Source organism: Peromyscus leucopus, chromosome 7 (assembly GCF_004664715.2).
Source record: "Peromyscus leucopus breed LL Stock chromosome 7, UCI_PerLeu_2.1, whole genome shotgun sequence".
Classification (NCBI taxonomy): Eukaryota; Metazoa; Chordata; class Mammalia; order Rodentia; family Cricetidae; genus Peromyscus; species Peromyscus leucopus.
In genome coordinates, this window is record NC_051069.1 from 76,270,054 (window position 1) to 76,291,351 (window position 21,298).

The 21,298-nt window shown below is 39.4% G+C and overlaps 1 long non-coding RNA gene across 1 annotated transcript; it reads left to right on the forward strand.

Annotated features, from left to right (window-relative positions):
* Positions 1-3: 3 nt before the first annotated feature.
* LOC119088355 lies at positions 4-18,454 on the forward strand. Its single transcript, XR_005092015.1, has 3 exons — positions 4-89; positions 17,481-17,575; positions 18,056-18,454. It is a non-coding gene; the product is annotated as an uncharacterized LOC119088355 (long non-coding RNA).
* Positions 18,455-21,298: the final 2,844 nt, after the last annotated feature.

Here is a 21,298-nt window from a genome sequence, read left to right on the forward strand (position 1 = left end):
ACACGGGAGCCCTCCGACAAGCTGTCAGTTTCCCAGTGACTTTGCAAGTGGAGAATGGAACCACAAGGCTCCGCAGGATGCTGCGGCCGGTAAGGGACGTGGGTGTGGCAGCAGCTTTTCCTTTGATCCCTAAAAACCCGAGTGCAGCAAAGCCTGACTCGGGAACCCGGCGCAAGCACACAATCTGGAGGCAGCGCAGGGCTTCCTGGGAGTTGTAGTTTAATCCCCCGGTGCTTCTCCTTCCGCAAAGGGCTGCTCCTCTTTCCAGTCCTTCTCACTCCTTGCATTTGAACCCTGTTTTCTAGGTTGAAAGTTTTCAAAAGCGATTTATGAGGTTGGATTTCCTTCACGTAACAAGTCATGTGTGGGTGTTGTGAGAGAAACACACACCTGGTAGAAATAATTCTAGTTTTTGAAGAAGAGAGGTCCGCCACCTAGTGGACAAGCATTTTAAATTCACAATACCAAGATTCCCAGTGAGACAGCCAGCCGCACTTGCACAGCGGCTCTGGTTTTTCTGGTATCCTACTTTTCAAAGCTCTCCTCTACAGTGACTTGCTTGGGTTTTTTGCGCTCTCTTTCTCCCATTCCCTCTCCCCAACCCCCTTCTTTCGCTCTCTCAATACATATACACGCAGACACGTTCCGCATCTCCGAGGACCATTCAGGAATCAAAGTAAAATCTTCAAACAGTAGAGGAGCTTGCTTCTGGTAGACCTAATTCTGTACCTCCTTTGTATTTCTAAAAATTTCCAAAAATTTTGAACTTTTCACTCAACAATACGTATTGCCATCCGAGTGTTTACAAGCCAGAAACATTCCGATAAACATATAATAGAAACCCGTGTCATATGATATTTTGTTTGTGTTCTGACAGATAAAGCTCTGCCCTCTGATCTCCAGGCACACTCTTTTGTCAGATCACAAACAAAATATCATACATTTCCACCTTTTTGTCTAAATATAATAAGTACAATAACCATAGGCAAGAATTATATTAACCATGTTTTAAGCTACCATTTACTGAGCACTTGCTGGAAGCTTTCTGTGCATTATTAAATTCTTACAATTTACGAGTGAATTTAATTCCATTTATGGTTCTGTTTTTAGTACATACTGAGTGAACACAGTCCCTGCCCTGTGTACGTTGGTACTGTAAAACAGACGAGTGGCCCAGACAACTGCCAAAGGACCTCAGTGAAAAAAAATATGGTGACACTTGGTGTAGACAAACGGAGAAGGTTTGGGGACTTTTCCATCTGTGGTCTAATTTCAGTCTCGCTCAACATACAGCAATTTTACCATCAACTGAGCATTCAACTAGTAATGTCACTATTTGTACTAGTAGATTCTGCTTCTGCTGTATATGAAAACCATCTTCTACCAACTGCGCCTTGCTTGGATTCCCCTTCAGCATTTTGCTGAGACTTTCCTGGAGGTTTGGATTGCTGAAACTCCCAATGTGGTAGTTTGAATGTAATTAGCCCCATAATCTCATAGGAAGTGGCACTATTAGAAGGCGTGGCTTTGTTGGAGTGAGTATGGCCTTGGAGGAAGTGGGTCACTTTGGGGACAGACTTTGAGGTTTCTTATGCACAGGATGCTGCCCAGTGTCTCAGTCCACTTCCTGTTGCCTGTAAGATGTGTGATTCTTGGCTGCTTCTCCAGCACCGTGTCTGCCTGCACACCACCACGCTCCCTGCCTTGATGATAATGGACGGAACCTCTGAAACTGTAAGCCAGCCACCCCAATGAAATGTTTTCCTTTATTAGAATCGCTGTGGCCATGGTGTCTCTTCACAGCAATACAAACCCTAACTAAGACACTCCCCAAGTCACAAGAACAACTTTAGTCCATTGCAAACCCATAGTTGTCTCACCTACCCCATTCCTTTCTTCCTTTATGGATCCGTCCTCTGATAGCACACAACCATTATGAGAAGATGTCCTTGTCTGTCTCTCAGGATCGAGTTCATCAGGCTGTAATTTCTTCATCCCTTTCTCACTAAATCTGAAAGCCATGTCTGTGTCTGCACCATCCTGACCTGCCTTATCTGTTCCAGTGACGCTACTATCCATCTTCCGACATATGACTTGGAGCGTCACCCATTGTTCCTGACCTTAAGTCTTACTAGTTATTTTCATGTCTCACTCTAGTTGTTGGTGAGAGTTAAAACACGCTGTGGGATCCTTTCCCTAAATGCCACTTTCAAAATACCTCGTTCTGTATTTACCTGTTGTTGAGTGTTTTCTAATCTGGGGAATTATTTCCACCTTGTCCCTCTTTTGTTAGATTTTCCAGTTTACCTTCCGCCCACACCAAGTTACTAAAACAATTCTTGGTGGTATTCCTAATTTTATCACAGAATGTTGCTAGATTGAAGAAAAAGGTTTTCTACTACTTAACTTTAGTTGATATCAAAATCTTGTTCTAAATTTCCTTTTGAGCTCTAGTGTTCTATATACAATTACCAATTTATATATATTCACATGATATTCTACAAACATCTCTAGTGTAATGGAAGCCTTCCTTTTTGCATGTGTGTATTCATGTTCACATGTGCATGGGTGAACCTTTGTGTACAAGTATTTGGAGGCCAGAGGTTGATTATTGAGTGTCTTCCTTGTAGGTCAGCTTTCTATGGGCTCATGTTGAAATGCCAAAATGTTGGTTGTTTTTTACTCTTTTGGGTCTTTTGGGGGTCTGCCACCCAGCTCCCAAATAAATCACACATGGAGGCTTATTTTTTTTTTATTCATTTTACATACTAACCATAGATTCCCCTATCATCCCTCTTCCCGCCCCTGCCTTCCCCTCCCCCATCTTTTCCTCTAACAGGGTAAGTCCTCCCATGGGGGGGACAGCTAAGCCTGGTACATTCATTTGAGGCAGGACCAAGCTCTACCCCCCACTCCCACTTTATGAGGGGTGGGCAAGTTGTCCAACCGTAGGTAATGGGATCCAGAAAGTCAGCTCATGCACCAGGGATAGATCCTGATCACACTGCCAGGGGCCCCTCAAACAAACTCAGCTACATCCCCAATACAGAGGGTCTAGTCCGGTCCCATGAAAGTTCCATAGCTGTCAGTCTAAAGTTTGTGAGTTCCTTTGAGCTTGGTTTAGTTGTCTCTGTAGATTTCCCTATCATGATCTTGACCCCTCTTGTTCATATAATCCCTCTTCTCTCTTTTTGACTGGACTCTTGGAGCTTGGCCTGGTGCTTGGTTGTGGATCTCTGCATCTGCTTCCATCAGTTACTGGATGAAGGCTCTATGATGACAGTTAGGTTATTCACCAATCTGATTACCAGGGTAGGCTAGTTCAGACACCCTCTCCACTATTGCTAGTAGTTTAATCTGGTGTTGTCCTTGTGGAATCCTGGGTATTTCCCTAGCACCAAGTTTCTCCCTCTATCAAGATATCTCTTATATTGCTCTCACACTCATCCCTCCCCCAGCTTGACCATCCCATTCCCTCATGTTCTCATCCCCTACCACCTATCTTCTATTGCTGCCCCCCCCCCCATCCCCTGTTTTCTCATTGGGATCTCCTTTGTTTTCTCTTCCCAGGGTAATCCATGCATCCCTCTTAGGGTCCTCCTTGTTTCCTTGCTTCTCTGGAGTTGTGGGTTGTAGTCTGGTTATCCTTTTCTTTACCTCTAGTATCCACTTATGAGTGAGTATATACCATGTTCATCTTTCTGAGTCTGGGTTACCTCACTCAGGTTATTTTCTAGTTTCATCCATTTGCCTATAAATTTCATGATGTCATTGTTTTTTACAGCTGAGTAATACTCCATTGTGTATATGTACCACATTTTCTTTATCCATTCTTCTGTTGAGGGGCATCTAGGTTGCTTCCAGGTTCTGGCTATTACAAATAATGCTGCTATGAACATAGTTGAGCAAGTGTCCTTGTGGTATACTTGAGCATCCTTTGGGTATATGCCCAAGAATGGTATCATTGGGTCTTGAGGTAGATTGATTCCCAATTTTCTGAGAAAGTGCCATTCTGATTTCCAAAGTGGCTGTACAAGTTTACACTTTCATCAACAGTGGAGGAGTGTTCCCCTTGCTCCACATCCTCTCCAACATGAGCTGTCATCAGTGTTTTTGATCTTAGTCATCCTGACAAGGTGTAAGATGGTATCTCATAGTCATTTTGATTTGCATTTCCCTGATGCCTAAAGATGTTGAGCAATTCCTTAAATGTCTTTTGGCTATTTGAGATTCTTCTATTGAGAATTCTCTGTTTAGATCTGTAGCCCATATATATATATATTAAATCGGATTGTTTGGTATTTTTCTGTCTAGTTTCTTGAATTCTTTATATATTCTGGATATCAGCCCTCTGTCAGATGTGGGGTTGGTGAAGATCTTTTCCCATTCTGTAGGCTGTTGTTTTGTTTTATTTGTCTTACGAAAGCTTCTTATTTTTAGGAGGTCCAGTTTATTAATTGTTACTTTCAGTTTCTGTGATACTGGTGTTATATTTAGGAAGTGATCTTCTGTGCTAGTGCATTTAAGGCTACTTCCCACTTTCTCCTCTATTAGGTTTAGTGTAGCTGGATTTATGTTGAGGTCTTTGATCCACCTGGATTTGAGTTTTGTGCATGGTAATAGATATGGATCTATTTGCAATCTTCTACATGTTGACATTCAGTTCTGCCAGCACCATTTGTTGAAGATGCTTTCTTTTTTTCCATTATACAGTTTTGGCCTCTTTGTCAAAAATCAGGTATTCATAGGTATGTGGATTAATGTCAGGATCTTCCATTCAATTTCATTGGTCCACATGTCAGTTTTTAATGCCAATACCAAGCTGGGTTTTTATTGCTATAGCTCTGTAGTAGAGCTTGAAGTAAGGGATGGTGATGCCTCCAGAAGTTGCTTTATTGTAAAGGATTCTTTTAGATATCCTAGCTTTTCTGTTTTTCCATATGAAGTTGAATATTCTTCTTCTGAGGTCTGTGAAGAATTGTGTTGGTATTTTGATGGGGATTGCATTGAATCTGTAGATTGCTTTTGGTAAGACTGCCATTTTTATTATGTTGGTTCTACCTATCCATGAACATAGGAGAATCTTCCATTTTCTGATATCCTCTTCAATTTTTTTCTTCAAGGACTTAAAGTTCTTGTCATACAAGTCTTTCACTTGTGTGGTTAGTTACACCAAGGTATTTTATATTATTTGTGGCTATTGTAAAGGGTGATGTTTCTCTTTCTCTGCCCATTTCCCATTTGTGTATAGGAGGGCTACTGATTTTTTTTAAGTTAATCTTGTATCCTGCCATATTACTGAAGGTGTTTATCAGTTGTAGGACTTTTGGGGTCACTTATGTAGACTATCATATCATGTAAGATGAACTGCTAAATTGTCTTATTAATTAAAAAAAACCCAGAGCTAGATATTGGGATAAAAACCAAGAGATCAGAGGAACAGGACAAGCCACAGCCAACCTCACCTTACCGACTCCTCAGCCTCCAAAGAGACCTCCTTCCTGTCTGTTCACACCTATATGCCTTTCTGTCCCTGCCATCTCACTTCTCTCTCTGCCCAGCTACATCACTTCCTCTTTCTGCCCAGCTGTCACTTCCTGTCTGTCTGTACAGACCTTCAGACCTTTATGGTTAACTAGTATTGGAATTAAAGGTATGTACCATCATGCCTGGCTCTATTCCCAGTGTGGCCTTGAGCTCACAGAGATCTGGATGAATCTCTGCCTACTGAATGCTAGGATTAAAGGTGTGTACTACCATTGCCTGACTTCTATGTTTACTATAATGGCTGGCTTTTCCCTCTGATCCTCAGATAAGCTTTACTGGGGCACACAGATAAAATATCACCACAATATCATCTGCAAATAGTGAAAGTTTGACTTCTTCCCTTCCAATTTGTATCATCTTGATCTCCTTTTATTGTCTTATTGCTCTAGTTAGAATTTCAAGTACTATATTGAATAGATATGGGGAGAGTAGACAGCCTTGTCTTGTTCCTGATTTTAATGGAATTGCTTTGAATTTCCCTCCATTTAATTTGATGTTGGCTGTCGGCTTGCTATAAATTGCCTTTATTATGTTTAGGTGTGTTCCTTGTATTCCTGATCTTTCCAGGACCTTTATCATAAAGGGGTGTTGAACTTTGTCAAAGGCTTTTTCAGCATCTAATGAGATCATGTGGTTTTTTTCCTTTCAGTTTGTTTATTAATGGATTACATTGAGAGATTTTTGTATGTGGAACCATCCCTGCATCTCTGGGATGAAGCCTACTTGATCATGATGGGTGATTTTTTTTATTTATTCTTGGATTTGGTTTGCCAGTATTTTATTGAGGATTTTTGCATCAATGTTCATCAGGGAGATTTGTATGTAATTCTCTTTCTTTATTGCATCTTTGTGTGGTTTGAGTATCAGGGTAACTATAGCCTCATAGAAAGAGTTTGACAATGCTTCTTCTGTTTCTACTGTATGGAGCAATTTGAGAAGTATTGGTATTAGCTCTTCTCTGAAATTCTGGTAGAATTCTGCACTGAAATCATCTGGTCCTGGGCTTTTTTTGGTTGTGAGACTTTTGTTTTTCAAGGCAGGGTTTCTCTGTGTAGTTTTGGTGCCTGTCCTGGATCTTGCTCTGCAGACCAGTCTGGCCTCGAACTCACAGAGATCCGCCTGGCTGTGCCCCTTGAGTGCTGGGATTAAAGGCATGTGACACTGCTGCCTGGCTGGTTGGCAGACTTTTAATGACTGCTTCTATTTCCATAGGAGTCATAGGTCTATTTAAATTGTTTATCTGGTCTTAATTTAATTTGGGTATATGGTACCTATGCAGAAAATTGTCCATTTCTTTTAAATTTTCCAATTTTGTGGAGTAGAGGTTTTTGAAGTGTGGCCTGATGATTCTCTGGATTTCCTCATTGTCAGTTGTTATGTCTCCCTTTTCATTTCTTGTGGTGGTATTGTGTTCCCCAAAATATTGTGTACCTTAATAAATTTATCTGGGGTCAGAGAACAGACAGCCACTAGATACAAAGGTTAGAAAATGGTGGCACTCACACCTTTAATCCTAGCATTCCAGAGATAGAAATCCCTCTGGATCTCCGTGAGTTCAAGGCCACATTGGAAATAGCCAAGCATAGTGACACACGCCTTTAATCCCAGAAAGCCAGCCTTTAATCCCAGGGAGTGGTGGTAGAAAGCAAAAAGATATATAAGGCGTGAGGACCAGAAACGGGAGGATTTTGGCTGGTTAAGCTTTTGGCTGGTTAAGCATTTGGCCTGGTTAAGCTTCAGGCTTTTGAGCAGTAATTCAGCTGAGACCCATTCCGGATGAGGACTCAGAGGCCTCCAGTCTGAAGAGACAAGACCAGCTGAGGATCTGGCGAGGTGAGATAGCTGTGGCTTGTCCTGTCTCTCTGATCTACCAGCATGGACCCCAATAACTGGCCTCGAGTTTGATTTTATTAATAAGAACTTTTAAGATTCCTGCTACAATTTCTGATTTTGTTAATTTGGATGCTCTCTCTCTCTCTGCCTTTTAGTTAGTTTGGATAAGGGTTTGTCTATCTTGTTGATTTTCTCAAAATTGGAGCTTGTAGGTCTCCTGCCTCACTTTGGCTGTTCAGCTCTTTATTAGACCATCAGGTATTTTAGACAGGCACAGTAACACAGCTTCACAGAATTAAACCAATGCAACATAAAAGAATGCAACACATCTTTGCATCATTATAGCAAATGCTCCACAGCACACACTTGAACCCAGAGCTTACTGATTTTTGACTAGTCTAGATCTCCAGCTTGCTCTGAGGATTCCTTGTCTCTGCCTTCATGAGTGCTGGGATTACTGGCAGGTTGCACCTCCACCTAGCTTTGACATGGTGCTGGGGATCTGAACTCCGGTCCTCGTGTTTGTACCACAGGCACTTTACACACTGAGCTGTCCCCTCAGCCCCAGAAGCCTGGCTTTTATTCCCTTTCTATGCCTATTTCTTCTACCGATACTTCCCATTGCAGTGTGTTGTACAGAATGCAATTATTGGCAGATGTCTTGGAGTTTTCTCTTCCCTATACATAATTGATAATGTCAGTGTTCCTTCAAAGCATGTCTCCCTTCTATTTGCTTCTCTAAATCTTAAGTGTTGATATCTTGACCCACCACATTATTCCCTGAACTACTTTCCTAGCCTCCTACTTCTTCACTTACCCACCTCTAGACCATTGTCTATATAATTTAAGAGGTCATTGTTTGACAACGTAAATAAGATTGGTTCATTATTAAGAATCCTTCAGTGATTTCTTATTGAACTTACATTAAACTTCTATGAACATCTATAAGGCCTTATATGATGCATTTGGTGTGACCTATTCATATAGCCTCATCTCCCTTGTACTAACTAAAGCTGACACTATTACTTGAAGCTCAGTTGTGGTATTTAGTCCTTTTGTTAGACTAATAGTCTACTAGTAGTCCTGTAGGGGTAATCATTACAGCTTTGATGTAGAGGATGTATAATGAATATTACTGTGTCTACAGAGTGAATAGCCATTGTTTTGAACCAAGGTCTGACCCCCAAAACACTTTTATAAGGTTCAAATGTTTGCCACACTGAATTATATGGTATACCATTCACTAAGTTTTTGATGCTCTGTTTAATTGTTAGACTTTATTATTATTTTTTAGTTATATTTTTTAAGAGCTTTGTGCTAGGCATGGCTGCATACATTTTCATGTAACTCAATTTTCCTGACTACCTTTTAAAGTAAGTAGTGTTAAGTACACCTTATAGAAGCCAACATTTAAATAATAAATTTCTGAAGTTCACACAATTAAAAAGAAGCATATCCAAGATTCCAGCTCTGACATACTGACTGAAAGATGACTAATTTTAAATACTGCATAATACCAACTCTCATGGTAAGCATGCATCTAGTTAGGATCTCTATGAAATGGAGAAGTGAGTAGGCAATGCCAGTAAGTACCATTTTGGATAGATCAAAGGTTCCTACATTTATAGTTTTTCATAATTGTCACAGCTTTCCTCTGTGCTTTTTGTGTGAGTGATTCCTGGACTGCTGTCAACTTTGATACATATATGTGTTTGTTTTGCTCCAAGTTGAGTCTCTCAGGGATAAGAACCATACCTCACAAAAAGCTCTCAATTCATTTTCTGATGACACTGTACAGTGTGAGAATGTGGTCAGCATCCACAGCACAACTGCAACTGAGACCTGAAACATCAGAGGGATGCAGACCAAGGGCATCCTGGGATTGCGTTAAGGAGCAGCAAATTTAGTTATACAATAGTTAAATTTAACAAAGTCCTGTTTCTTTACCTCTTCTTAAGATGTGGGTTCCTTTTACTTGGGAAGGTAATAGGAAAGACACTGAAAGCTTTGTGTTATTCTAGTCACAAGAAAATTAAGTTTAAAGACCATATAGTGCTGCTTTTATTTATTTATTGTTACTGTTTACTTTTCTTCATTTGTCCATATCCTGATTGCTTTTGTTTTAATTAAAATTTTTCTTAATTCTTTTACATATGAAATCTGGTGTTCAAAGTTTTGCTGATGCTATAATTTTCCCTAAGAAAAATAAAAATAATTATCCATAATGAAATTTTGAGAAATTGTACAGCCATCTTTGTAATTATTTAAATGTTTTTGAAACACAGGCAGATGATCTTTCCTTAGGGCATGCATGGCTGCCAATTTACAATTATATTGTGACGACATAGATGATGATTCAGTTATGAAACTTTTAAAAATAATTCTCCAATAATTCTGTAAAATGGCCACTGGGGGTGCCAGTAACCATAACAATTTGACTACACTTCTAAATAAGATAATTGACGTGGTTTTATATTCATTATATAAATGGAAAATTATGAAGTTGATAAATTGGGCTTCATCAAGTTAAAAAAAAGTGTTATTTTATGAAAGCCCTTATAAGAGGATGAAAAGATAAGCTAAAGACTCAGAGAAAATATTTGAATATATAGAGAACCCTCCAGGCTCAGTAGTAAAAATAAAATATAAAGATGGAGTAAAAGCAGGAACAGGAACTCCATGAAAGAGGATATAAGATTGGCTAATAAGTACATTTCTCTAGATTGATTTCTGTTACTGTGATAAACGCCATGAGCTAAAGCAAGTTGGGGAAACTAAGTTCTATATAACTGACATTTCCATGTCACAGTCCATCATGGAGGGAAGTTAGCGCAAGAGCACAGGTGTGGTGGTAATCTAATTACACTGAAATGTGATTTTGATTGTATGTTAATAAATAAAGTTGCCCGGGGGTCAGAGCTATTAGAGCCATAGCAAGAGTGTGTCGGTGGTGGCACACGCCTTTAATCCCAGAAAGCCAGCCTTTAATCCCAGGGAGTGGTGATATAAAGCAAAAAGATATATAGGGCGTGAGACCCAGAAACTAGAAGCATTTGGCTGGTTAAGCTTTCAGGCTTTGGAGCAACACAGTTCAGCTGAGAGCTATTGGGATGAGGACACAGAAGCTTCCAGTCTGAGGAAACAGGACCAGCTGAGGAACTGGTGAGGTGAGATAGCTGTGGCTTGTTCTGTCTCTTTAAATAGACGAACAGGACAGGAAATAGGGCTCTCATTCGGGAGGCTGGGACACCGCAGGCTGAAGGGTGAGATTTTGGCTCTGAGCTCTGACCTCTCGGCTTTCTCTTTTCCATTGTTTCTGTGTTTCTTATTTAATAAGAAGGTTGGTTACATCAATACACAGGCAGGAATTTGGAGGCAGAAACAAAAGCCGAGGCCACGGAGAAACATTGCTTACAGGCTTGCTTCCTCTGGCTCACAGAGCTACCTTTCTTGTATAGAGTCATGGCCAGTCTACCTAGAGATGACACCTCCCACAGTAGGTTGCTGCAATTAAGAAAATGCTTCACAGGTATGGCCATAGGCCAACCTCATGGAGGGAATCCCTCCATTAAGATTCTCTCTTCCCAGGTGTGTCTAGGTTTGTGTCAAGTTGACAAGAACTAACCAGCACACACATGAAAAGACGTGTCTCTTTGATGCAACCAAAACTAGCCTTTGATTATTATGTGTAAGGAATTACAAATTTTTGTAGTTTGATATAGCAATAGAAGACTAAAGATAAAATTATTTTCAAATGTCTAATATATAGTCCCTTCTTTGATATAAATTTATTTTGTGACTAAAAGTAAACCAGTAAACCAGAAAATTATTTTGGCAGTACTGTATTTCCTTTAACTCTCTATATTTAAAATTTTACATCTGAGAGAGAGAGAGAGAGAGAGAGAGAGAGAGAGAGAGAGAGAGAGAGAGAGAGAGAGAGAGATTAACATTATCACAATGAAAAATCCAGGCTGGTGCCTAGTTTAGACCAAGACCACATCAGTTAAAGGAAAGATGAGTGGTTATGAGTGAGGACTAATATCAGAAGATCTCTCTTTCTTTCCACAAGGAGGCCACACTATGGCCATTTACCAAGATGATATCACACTGAGGAAAGAAAGTTAAATCTTTTAAAGGCTCTCTGATAAGGAGTCTGAGCTGACACTGAAGACAAGGACAAGGAAAGTCACCATGGTTTTTGATGTGAGTGAGAACCATATGGAGGGTATGTAAGATTCAAGTTCAAGCCCAAGTTCAAATATGTCTCATGAAGGTCACAACGAGTCTTTGGTTCACCCTGTGACCTTAAGTGAATGATAGGGATGTAAACAATTTACAAGTGTACTTTTTCACTGGAACAGCTCTTTGGATCCTATATCTGTACAGCCATTGTCTTGGGAAGGGGTGAATGTAGGTCCGCCATTGTCTTGGGAAGGGGTGAATGTAGGTCCCCCAAATACCCTGTCATCATGCAAGGGAAGTGGTTTTGTGGCAGGTGACTGCACAGATGATGACTCTGTTGCAGTTGCAGCAACCATAACTTGACAAGAAGGATTGTTTGGGTCTCTCTATCAGGCAATAGAAGATCATCAGAGTGTTGGCCAAAGGTGAGAGACATTCTAATAGCTAAGGGAAGAAAGAGATGATGGTGTTAGCAATGCCTTATAACCATTGAGAGCAGCAGGACTGCTAGCTAATGTCACAGAACCTCTTGCAGAGATTGTGGCTGGCCAGCCCCTTACAGGAGTCTCTATGATAGATCGGACTTAATGAGCAGAGAAGGTGGATTGGAGAAGTGCAAAGGGCCTATTGCCCCAATGTCACTCTGTCCATCACAAGTCCCCTTAGCCACACGCAACAATCACTTTCACAATTGGTTCTCACAAACTTTGGCCAGCTGCCCTTAAGTGTAATTGGAAAATGCTTCACCTCTGGCCAGAGTGGAGACTTCTTTCCCTGGAATTTTTCAAATTCAGCATAAAATGTCCATTGAGCTACTACATACATGCAACTGACAAATAATTATGTATTAGTCAAAGTCCCAGGGCCACTTTCACCTGCGGTGGGTGGCAGTCCATGAAGAAATGATACTCTCCCCAGCCCTAGGCATTTCATTAAGCCTTTGCAGAAGACATCAAAAATGGCATAGTTTGGCCACAGAAGTTATCATTTGACAATGCATTCTTTTTTTTTTTTTTTAAAGATTTATTTATTTATTATGTATGCAGTGTTCTGTTTGTATGTGTGTCTGCACACCAGAAGAGGGCACCAGATCTCATTACAGATGGTTGTGAGCCACCATGTGGTTGCTGGTAATTGAACTCAGGACCTCTGGAAAAGCAGTCAGTGCTCTTAACCTCTGAGCCATCTCTCCAGCCCCTTGACAATGCATTCTTATCTCAGTATTTTCTTCCTTTCTGATTTAACTCCTGTTTTTTCATTATTCCTGGGATTATATTCTCTGGGATTATAGTCCCAGGTAAATTGATTAAGGGAAAGCTTTTATAGGGAGAGAAACCAAGGCTTTGACAGTAATCTTACTAAATTGAACTAATATATAAGCACAAATAACTCAATTCTTAATATATAATCATGCTTCATTATTGTTATTTATGCACACATAGATATAGGCACTGATGATTTATCCTACATATCTATATTTTAATTTATACTTTATAGATTGTAGCCATAGTGGGTTGTAAGCTACTGTATTACTAAAATGTCCTTTCTGTTACCTACAGGATTCAACTAGGAGAACTTCTTCCATTCTTTAAATTAGTTTGAAATTGTCCACTGTTACTTTCACATCAGTAGGGATATCGCCTTGTCAAGATATGTGCACATGAAAAGGGGTATACAGTTTTACTCTACTGAGGTGAATGGGATTTGAGGTATTTTTGTTGGTAGTGTTTATAATGTCACTTTGCATTTTTACCATCAGAGGTCATGAAAGAACAATGCAGAGTTGAAATCTGGAGTTTTGTGGGAAATAACTAAAGCTAAAACTGCAATTTTTTTTTTAGAACACTTGAAAAGAAAACATCACAACACAATGCCATTTGTAAATAAGGACAACTTTTTAAGGGAAATGGGGTTATCTGGTGGGTTATAAGAACATCAGCTGGTTTTTTTTTTTGACATGTGTACTCACTTTCATTTTTAAGAACAACATTTAAAATAAAAACTATCAGTAACTACTTGGATTGAAAACATGAATTTATAATTTCAGTTGGTATTGTAATTCTATAATGGGCAAAAAATATTCTTGAAAATAAGAAGCAAAGAAGAAAGTAAAGTTATGCTCTGGAATATATTTGAATACATTTCTTAGTGTACTTCATGAGAAGTGGTAAAATGTGTCTCAGACTTTTCACTGGAAAAACTGCTGTTGTAAAATGTATTACCTTATTTACAATAAATTATAATTTAAAGACCCTTTTTAAAAATAATTTATTTTTATTTTATGTGCATTGGTGTTTTGTGTGTGTGAGGGTGCCAGATCCCCTAGAACTGGAGTTACAGACAGTTGTGAACTGCCATGTGGGTGCTGGGAATTGAACCCAGGTCCTCTCTGGGAGCAGTCAGTATTAAACATTGAGCCATCTCTCCAACCCCAAAGATCCTTTATTGATAAGTATTTTGGTTGAGTTATGGGCAACGTATATTGGTTTGAGGCTTTTTTCTTTTGCTTTAGATAAATTATTAGAACTGTGAAAGCCCATGCAAGTTAAAATCATTTGCACTTATGTTTTCTTAAATCATAAGGTCATCCATTGGTGCTACTCTTTGTTATACAATAATTTAAAACCTTATGAGATGATTATCGGTATAGTCTGTTGTGCCTCAAAAGATACTGTGTTCAAAGATACTGTGGTACATGGAGCAGGTCACATACAGCCTACTGCGTGATTCCACTTTCATGAAGTACTTGTAGTAGACGCAGAGCAGAGTGGTGATTGCTGAGAACTGGAATGGGGAGAGTCTAGAGTTGTTAAAGAATGTAGACTCTCAGCTTTGCAACGTCAAATGATTTCTGAACACCAGTTGCATAGCTGTGTGAATGTACTTGCTATTAAACTGTAAATTTAAAAATAGTCAATATGGCAAACACTAGCTGATATGTATTTAATTCACTAAAAAAACAAACAAATTGCTGAGCAGGACCTGGAGAGATGCTCAGTGATTAGGAGCACTTGTTCTTCCAGATATCTGGTCCAGTTCCTAGCACCCATATGGTGGTTTACAACTACCCATCTATAGCTCTAGTTCTACAGAACTAATGCCCTCTTTTGGCCTCCTCAGGTACCATACACACACATAGTACATATACATGCATTCAGGCAAAATACTTGTATACACAAAATAATAAATAAATCTAAAAACAACAACAACAACAAAAACCAAACTCTAATGAGTGGCTTGGCATATGAGCGGATATTGGGCAACCAGATCCTTTGTCTGGAGTTGTAAGATTGTTTTTACTACCAGTGATCTGCTTGTATTTCTCAGCAACACTGGTTCTGCCTAGCTAGGCCCTGCCCATCCTAAGAAGCCACCAGTGGACATAGGAGCCCCTGAAGGACTGAGGTCTGGTTGAAAGAAATTATGTTTGATTCAGATAAGATATTTAGACTGAAATTTGAGGCTATTCCAAACTCCTCATGGATTCAACAGAAAGAATACCATCTACACTACACTGTTGTAGGCTCTAAATACCCTAAAACACAGAAATTTTAAACAAAACCATGTACCTAATAACATGTTGTACATAAATTTACTCTTTTTAAATGACACCCTGTGGTGGTATTCTAATTGTACTGAAATGTGATTTTGATTGTATGTTAATAAATAAAGTTGCCCGGGGGTCAGAGCTATTAGAGCCATAGACAGAGTGTGGTGGTGGTGGTGGTGGTGGTGGTGGTGGTGGTGGTGGTGGTGGTGGAACACACCTTTAATCCCATAGATCTCTGTGTGTTCAGGGATACAGCCAGCATTGGAGACATATGCCTTTAAGACCTAGGGGGCTGTACATTCAGACAGTGATGAGGCAGTCACGTGTTTGGGTTTACAACCAATGAGAAGGCAGAATGACTATGGAAACGACTGACACACAAAGGAATAGCTCTCTTTCGGGAAGCTGGAACAGCAGGAGGAAGGGTGAGATTTTAACTCTGAGCTCTGACCTCTCGGCTTTCTCTTTTACATTGTTTCTGTGTTTCTTATTTAATAAGACTGTTGGATACATCAACAACACCCTTTAGTGTATGTAGAATCAATGATTTGATAACTACCATTATTACTATTTTCTTCTAATAAGGGCTATGAAAGACTTTTTAATGTTTGTGTCTTGGAATCCCAGGAATTTTATGTTTCAAAAAGCCTTAATAACAACTCAGGGACAAGTTTGTTGACTAAACAGATGAAATTCTTTTTTTAAGGACTATTTACTTAAACAATCAAAACTTAGCCATCACAAACATCCATGTGGTTATCTCCCAGCCCCAAGTTCCATCCTCTTCCTCCAGCCAGCTCTATTTTGCTGGGCTTGCTATCCGAGATCACAATTCTCAGATCTAGGAAGCCTTCATCTTGCTCCTAGGGACAGCCTGCTCATATCTGGAGTCACTTTCTTTGCCTCAGATAGGTGCAGTAAACTCCTGGCATGATCTAGAATAAAAAAATCCTAGCTGGAGACCTCATCATTTTAATTCATGGCCTTTTCTTGATAGTAACAACTGTTCTTAATTCTTTGGGTATTTATAAAATAGTTTTAGACCTGTGTGGCTCATACTTGCTTGATATTTTTAGTGTGTATAGACATTAAAAGCATGCTATTTAGACATGAAAGCAGATTCTACCTACACAAATATTGACGTATTCAGTGGGTTGAAACCATTTTGCTCAGGTATTTGTTTGTAGTTATGCAGTCAATTTTAACAGAAAAAGTATAAATAAGTATTTCATATGGATTGGGAGAAAATTTGAATTTTTTCCGTGAAGTTTTTGGGGAACTGCTTTAAACAGAAAGGCAAAGCACACATATGTTCTCTAGCCACCATATAAATCTTACTGATGAAAACAAGGTTTATTTAAAAGAATAAGGAAATATAAAGAGACTTGTTTCCACAATCCCAGCAAACCTTTCATCAGTGCTTCTAACAAGTTCCAAAATGAATTTCATCTCTATCCTACCCTTGCCCACAGCAGGAGGTTTTAATGAGCAACAGAATGGTTCTCAGGGTGACAGTCAAAGAAAGGAAAGTCACAATATTCCATATCCAACAGTCATGAATGAATAATCCGTCACTCACAATATTCCATATCCAACAGTCATGAATGAATAATCTGTCACTCACAATATTCCATATTCAACAGTCATGAACGATGAGAGCAGCAATGGCCGTGTGACACCACTGTTAGAGGAATTCAGATCCTGGGAAAGTCTGGGAGGGGGCTGGAGAGTAGCTCAGAGGCCCGTGGACATAGCCCTGTCCCTAAGGTACTTCCTGTATAGGCACAAGGACCTGAGTTTAAACCCCCGGCACTCATATAAAAACCCAGGTTCGGTAGCATGTGCTTATAATCCCAGTGCTGGGAAGGTGGAGGCAAAAGGATCTCCAGGGCTCAGTGGCCAGTAAGTGTAGCTAAACTGGTGAGCCTCGGGTCACAAGGAACGGCACCCACAGTTTACTCATACACATGTGAACATCTACACAGACTAAACAATGAGGAGAACCATTCAGTTTGGAGTCATTCTGTACTCACACCACTCTGCAGTAACCTTCTGACACTTGAAGTTGGAGACAACACTTTTTGCTTCTACCTCAGGTAGAAAATTTATTTCTCCCCTCCCCTATTTTATTTACATATCTATTTAACTTCTGTTCTTCTCCATTTCTTTTTTTTAATCAGATCATAAACTCTTTCAGGGTGGCATTGTGTTATTAATTTTCATATCTTGCCAGTGTTTTGTATAAGAAGAATTTTGTTGAACTGTTGACTTTATTGTCCGTTGGTCTAATTTTTATTATTTGACAGATTAAGCTTTAAATGGATACTTTAAAAGTATTCTTACATCTTGACCAAATGTCTTATTACAGACGGATCCTTCCCTTTCTCCCTCTGTTCTCTACTACATGCCAACCATCATTGTGTATAGACGGAGACCTTGATCTCTGAGCTGCATTATTGCTAGGTAGGTCTGATGACACTTTGATCTTGTATCACTCTCCCTAATTCCAATGTTAGCAGTGATGACTGTCTCTAAGGTAGAACAGTGAGAGAGGAAGGGATCATAGAATCTATTTAACCTGCTCAGCAGTTGCTCAGCTCTCTGAATCCACAAGGTCTCTTGATTTCCAGGATCAAATTAGTATAGGAATAAAGCTGATTGTTTTACTCTGAGCAATACTATAGTGATGGCAACATTCTTTCATTTTGGGCCTCAATTCTGATGAATGTGTACTAAGTTAAAAAAAAAAAACTCATTAATTTTCTACTACTCTTGTAGAGAGTTCCTTGGAGTCAAGTAAGGATAACTGTTGCTAATGGCCTTCAAGCTATGGTCCTTGTGTCTTTGAATACTGTTCTTTGTGTCATGGTTTTCTTATAAGTGAATGTAACTCCAAGGAAGGCAAATTTCTTCATCAGCTTCATTTCTTCCCTCTCATTACAGGAAGCACAATTTGGCAAAGCACGTGTTCTGAAAAGCTGTTTTACACATGGAGGATTAAGTGGGAAGGCCCTAGAGTCCCCATTCCTGTCTGCTGTAGAGCTTCAACCTGGTGGATTCCATAGGTCAAGGTGGGGTGGCAGGGTGAGGGCAGGTTGGCAGGGTGGGAGACAGCTTGGCAGAGTAAGGGGCAAGTTGGCAAGAGCGCATAGGAAATGGAACAGAAACAAATGAGGGCCAGTCTACCAGGAATGTAGTACCCAGATGTCAGAAAAACGTGTAATTCTGACTCAGATCAGCATCCTTTAAAGTCCTGAATAATGCCACCAGTATGCTGTGAATCCGAGTTATGGAAACTTTAGGTAAAGATGCAAGATTTATGCTCCACTCCCCCCCCCAACAAAAGAGATGTCAATACTTGACTTTTTTTTTTCTTTAAAAAACTGAATAAAAACACAGAGATTTCGATATTTAGAAGTCGTTTCAGAATCTTGACCATTTTATGTTATTTATCCTTAAATAGAATTTCTATTTTAAAAAAATCTGTAACAAAACTACTGCACAAAGAGACAAAAAGAACACAATGATTAATTAACATTACAAACCTGAACCCTGGTTTGAAACTCACTTCTTTGTGTAACTCTATGGTGGAATCAGAGGGAAAGCCGCGTAGGAGAGAGTGCCAGCTGTGGTTTAACTCATTTTATAGAGCTTGGACGTGTCACCATCATGAATCTGCTTTGTTTGAACCTAAACATCTAGTGGGTTTGTTTTGGTACCAGGAGTGACAGACAAGCCACCAGTTGATGTGGGCTGTCACGGAGGATTACGTCCGAGGGTCTGAGAGCTCCCAGCACTGCCTGCCACAGAGGCCACAGCCTGGTAGATGATGCAGGGAGGGGGCAAATTGGCAGGAACTCTCAGGAAATGAAATGCAAGCCAATTAGGAGCAGGCTACCAGGAACAGTAGCTTCTTGAACTTTAGAGGACTGAATAGTGTTGGCTCAACTCAACAGCCTTTTAAAGCCTGGATAATACCACCGACATATAGTACTCGGCGTTCATCTTACATTATTTAGTGATGGCAACTTTTCAAGAGAAGAAAGGCTATTTTTCTCTTTCAAAAAGTTCCCCAGGCTTTATGAAATGAAATCTTAGAATGAGGCAGAATTTCAAATATTAAATTTAGAATTATAATTCAAATTTTGTTAAGTATGTGTGTAGAATGTCATGGAAAAATGCATGGGATGTATATCAAGATTCTCTGAGCTGGGAAACCATATTTAATTTATTTGTATTTTATCATTTTTCTTTTTAGCTATCTCTATTGAACAAGGAACCTTTTATGAAGCTTGAACAATGAAGATACTTAGACTAACTAAAATACAAATCACCAGCGTATAGATAACTGTTAGTTAACAATGTATTATTCTTACTTGAGATTTATTTTTTGAAGCATAAATTATTAGAGATAAAATTAATAAAATAGATAAAAATTAAACTTTCTGCTTTTATTTCCTCTTAAATACACTTATTTAAAACATATTTGTTTCATTTTAAAATTGTGTGTACATGCGTGTGATTGTGTGTTGATGTGTGCAGGTGCCCACACAGTGCAGAAGAGGACATTGGATCCTCTGGAGGTACTTGATGATGCACTCTAGGAACAGAACTCAGGTCCTCTGTAGGAGCAGTACATGGTTTTAACTGCTGAGCCATTTATCCAGCCACATAAGTACTCTCATAATCATAAAGAAAATGACAACATTTCCGAGCTGTTACCAATAGGGCTGCTCAGGTTTATGCCTACTCCTTGGATAAATCATAAATGTGAGAGTTTTATATTTTGAAACTTCAGAATAAGGAATTATAAGTAATTTATAAAGCTATTTTAGGATACATGAAGATAGAGTAAGTTATGTTAGTAATAAAGATTTCATGTTGTGGAAAGAATCTAAAGTAATAACAGACTATAAAGAAATAAATACAAAGATGAGAATGGGTAAAGATATCAGTTGAGGATTGTAACCAAATTCTTCCCAGTGTTTCTTTATCTAGGTCATAAAGTGGAAACTTGAGTTTTTTTTTTTTTTTTTTTTTTTTTTTTTTTTTTTTTTTTTTTTTTTTTTTTTTTTTGAGACAGGGTTTCTCTTGTGTAGCTTTGTGCCTTTCCTGGAACTCACTTGGTAGCCCAGGCTGGCCTCGAACTCCCAGAGATCCGCCTGGCTCTGCCTCCCGAGTGCTGGGATTGAAGGCGTGCGCCACCACCGCCCGGCGGAAACTTGAGTATTTTAATTTTAGTGTGTTGGGTCTAAGTCAGGGGGCCCCATGCACTAAAGTAAACAATATACTTTAATAGTTTCATAGAAATACTATCTGTACTTCCACCAGCAGGACACAGTTGGATAGAACTTATTCAGAATGTATGCAATATAAAGGTGCTCAGAACACCATCTTCAAAAATACTGTAATAAATTTCTAGACCTTGCTGCCAGTGCTTTCCGGGCACACTAATGAAAGCTGTAATTTGTACAAGAAAGTAGTTAAGTGTGTGTGTGTGTGTGTGTGTGTGTGTGTGTGTGTGTGTGTGTGTGTGTGTAAACGAGAGATAACGGGCTGCACAGTAGAACAATCACATTCCCCTGAATTTAGGCATAATTATTGTTCACACAGTTTTCCAATTTCAACTGTTGCATCATTTCTGTCCCAATGTCAGCTGTTTCAGGCCAATTTTATTTTAGCAAGTTTGGAGCCTATAGGGAGAGTAAGTGCCATGTTCACCATTTATTAGATGCCTAGAACTTTCTAAGAGATACCAACCTTCACAATCCTGTTAGTTGAAGAATCATACTGCTGAAGTCTTAGTGCTAAGAACAATGAATGGATCTGAGCACAGTGGAGCCTATCTACCAGCACTTGGGATCATGGGTTTGAGACCACTCTGAGCCACACAGCTGAAGCGATTACTTATATTGTTAAATAAAACTCAGGGATCAGATATCAGGATAAAGACCTGATTGATTAGAGAAGCTGTGGAGAAGCAACCAGTGACCTCCTCTCTCTCTCTCTTTCCTCAATCCAAAAAGGGCTCTCGAATCTTTATAAGCCCCTGCCTACTACTTCCTGTGTCTCTCTATATGTCCTCAGTCCTCCAAAACCTTTTGGCTAATTCTGGTCAGCTATTAGCTAGCTCTGCCCTTGATTCAAGGTAACTTTATTGTCAGTCTTGGGAGTGTCAGAGTGTGA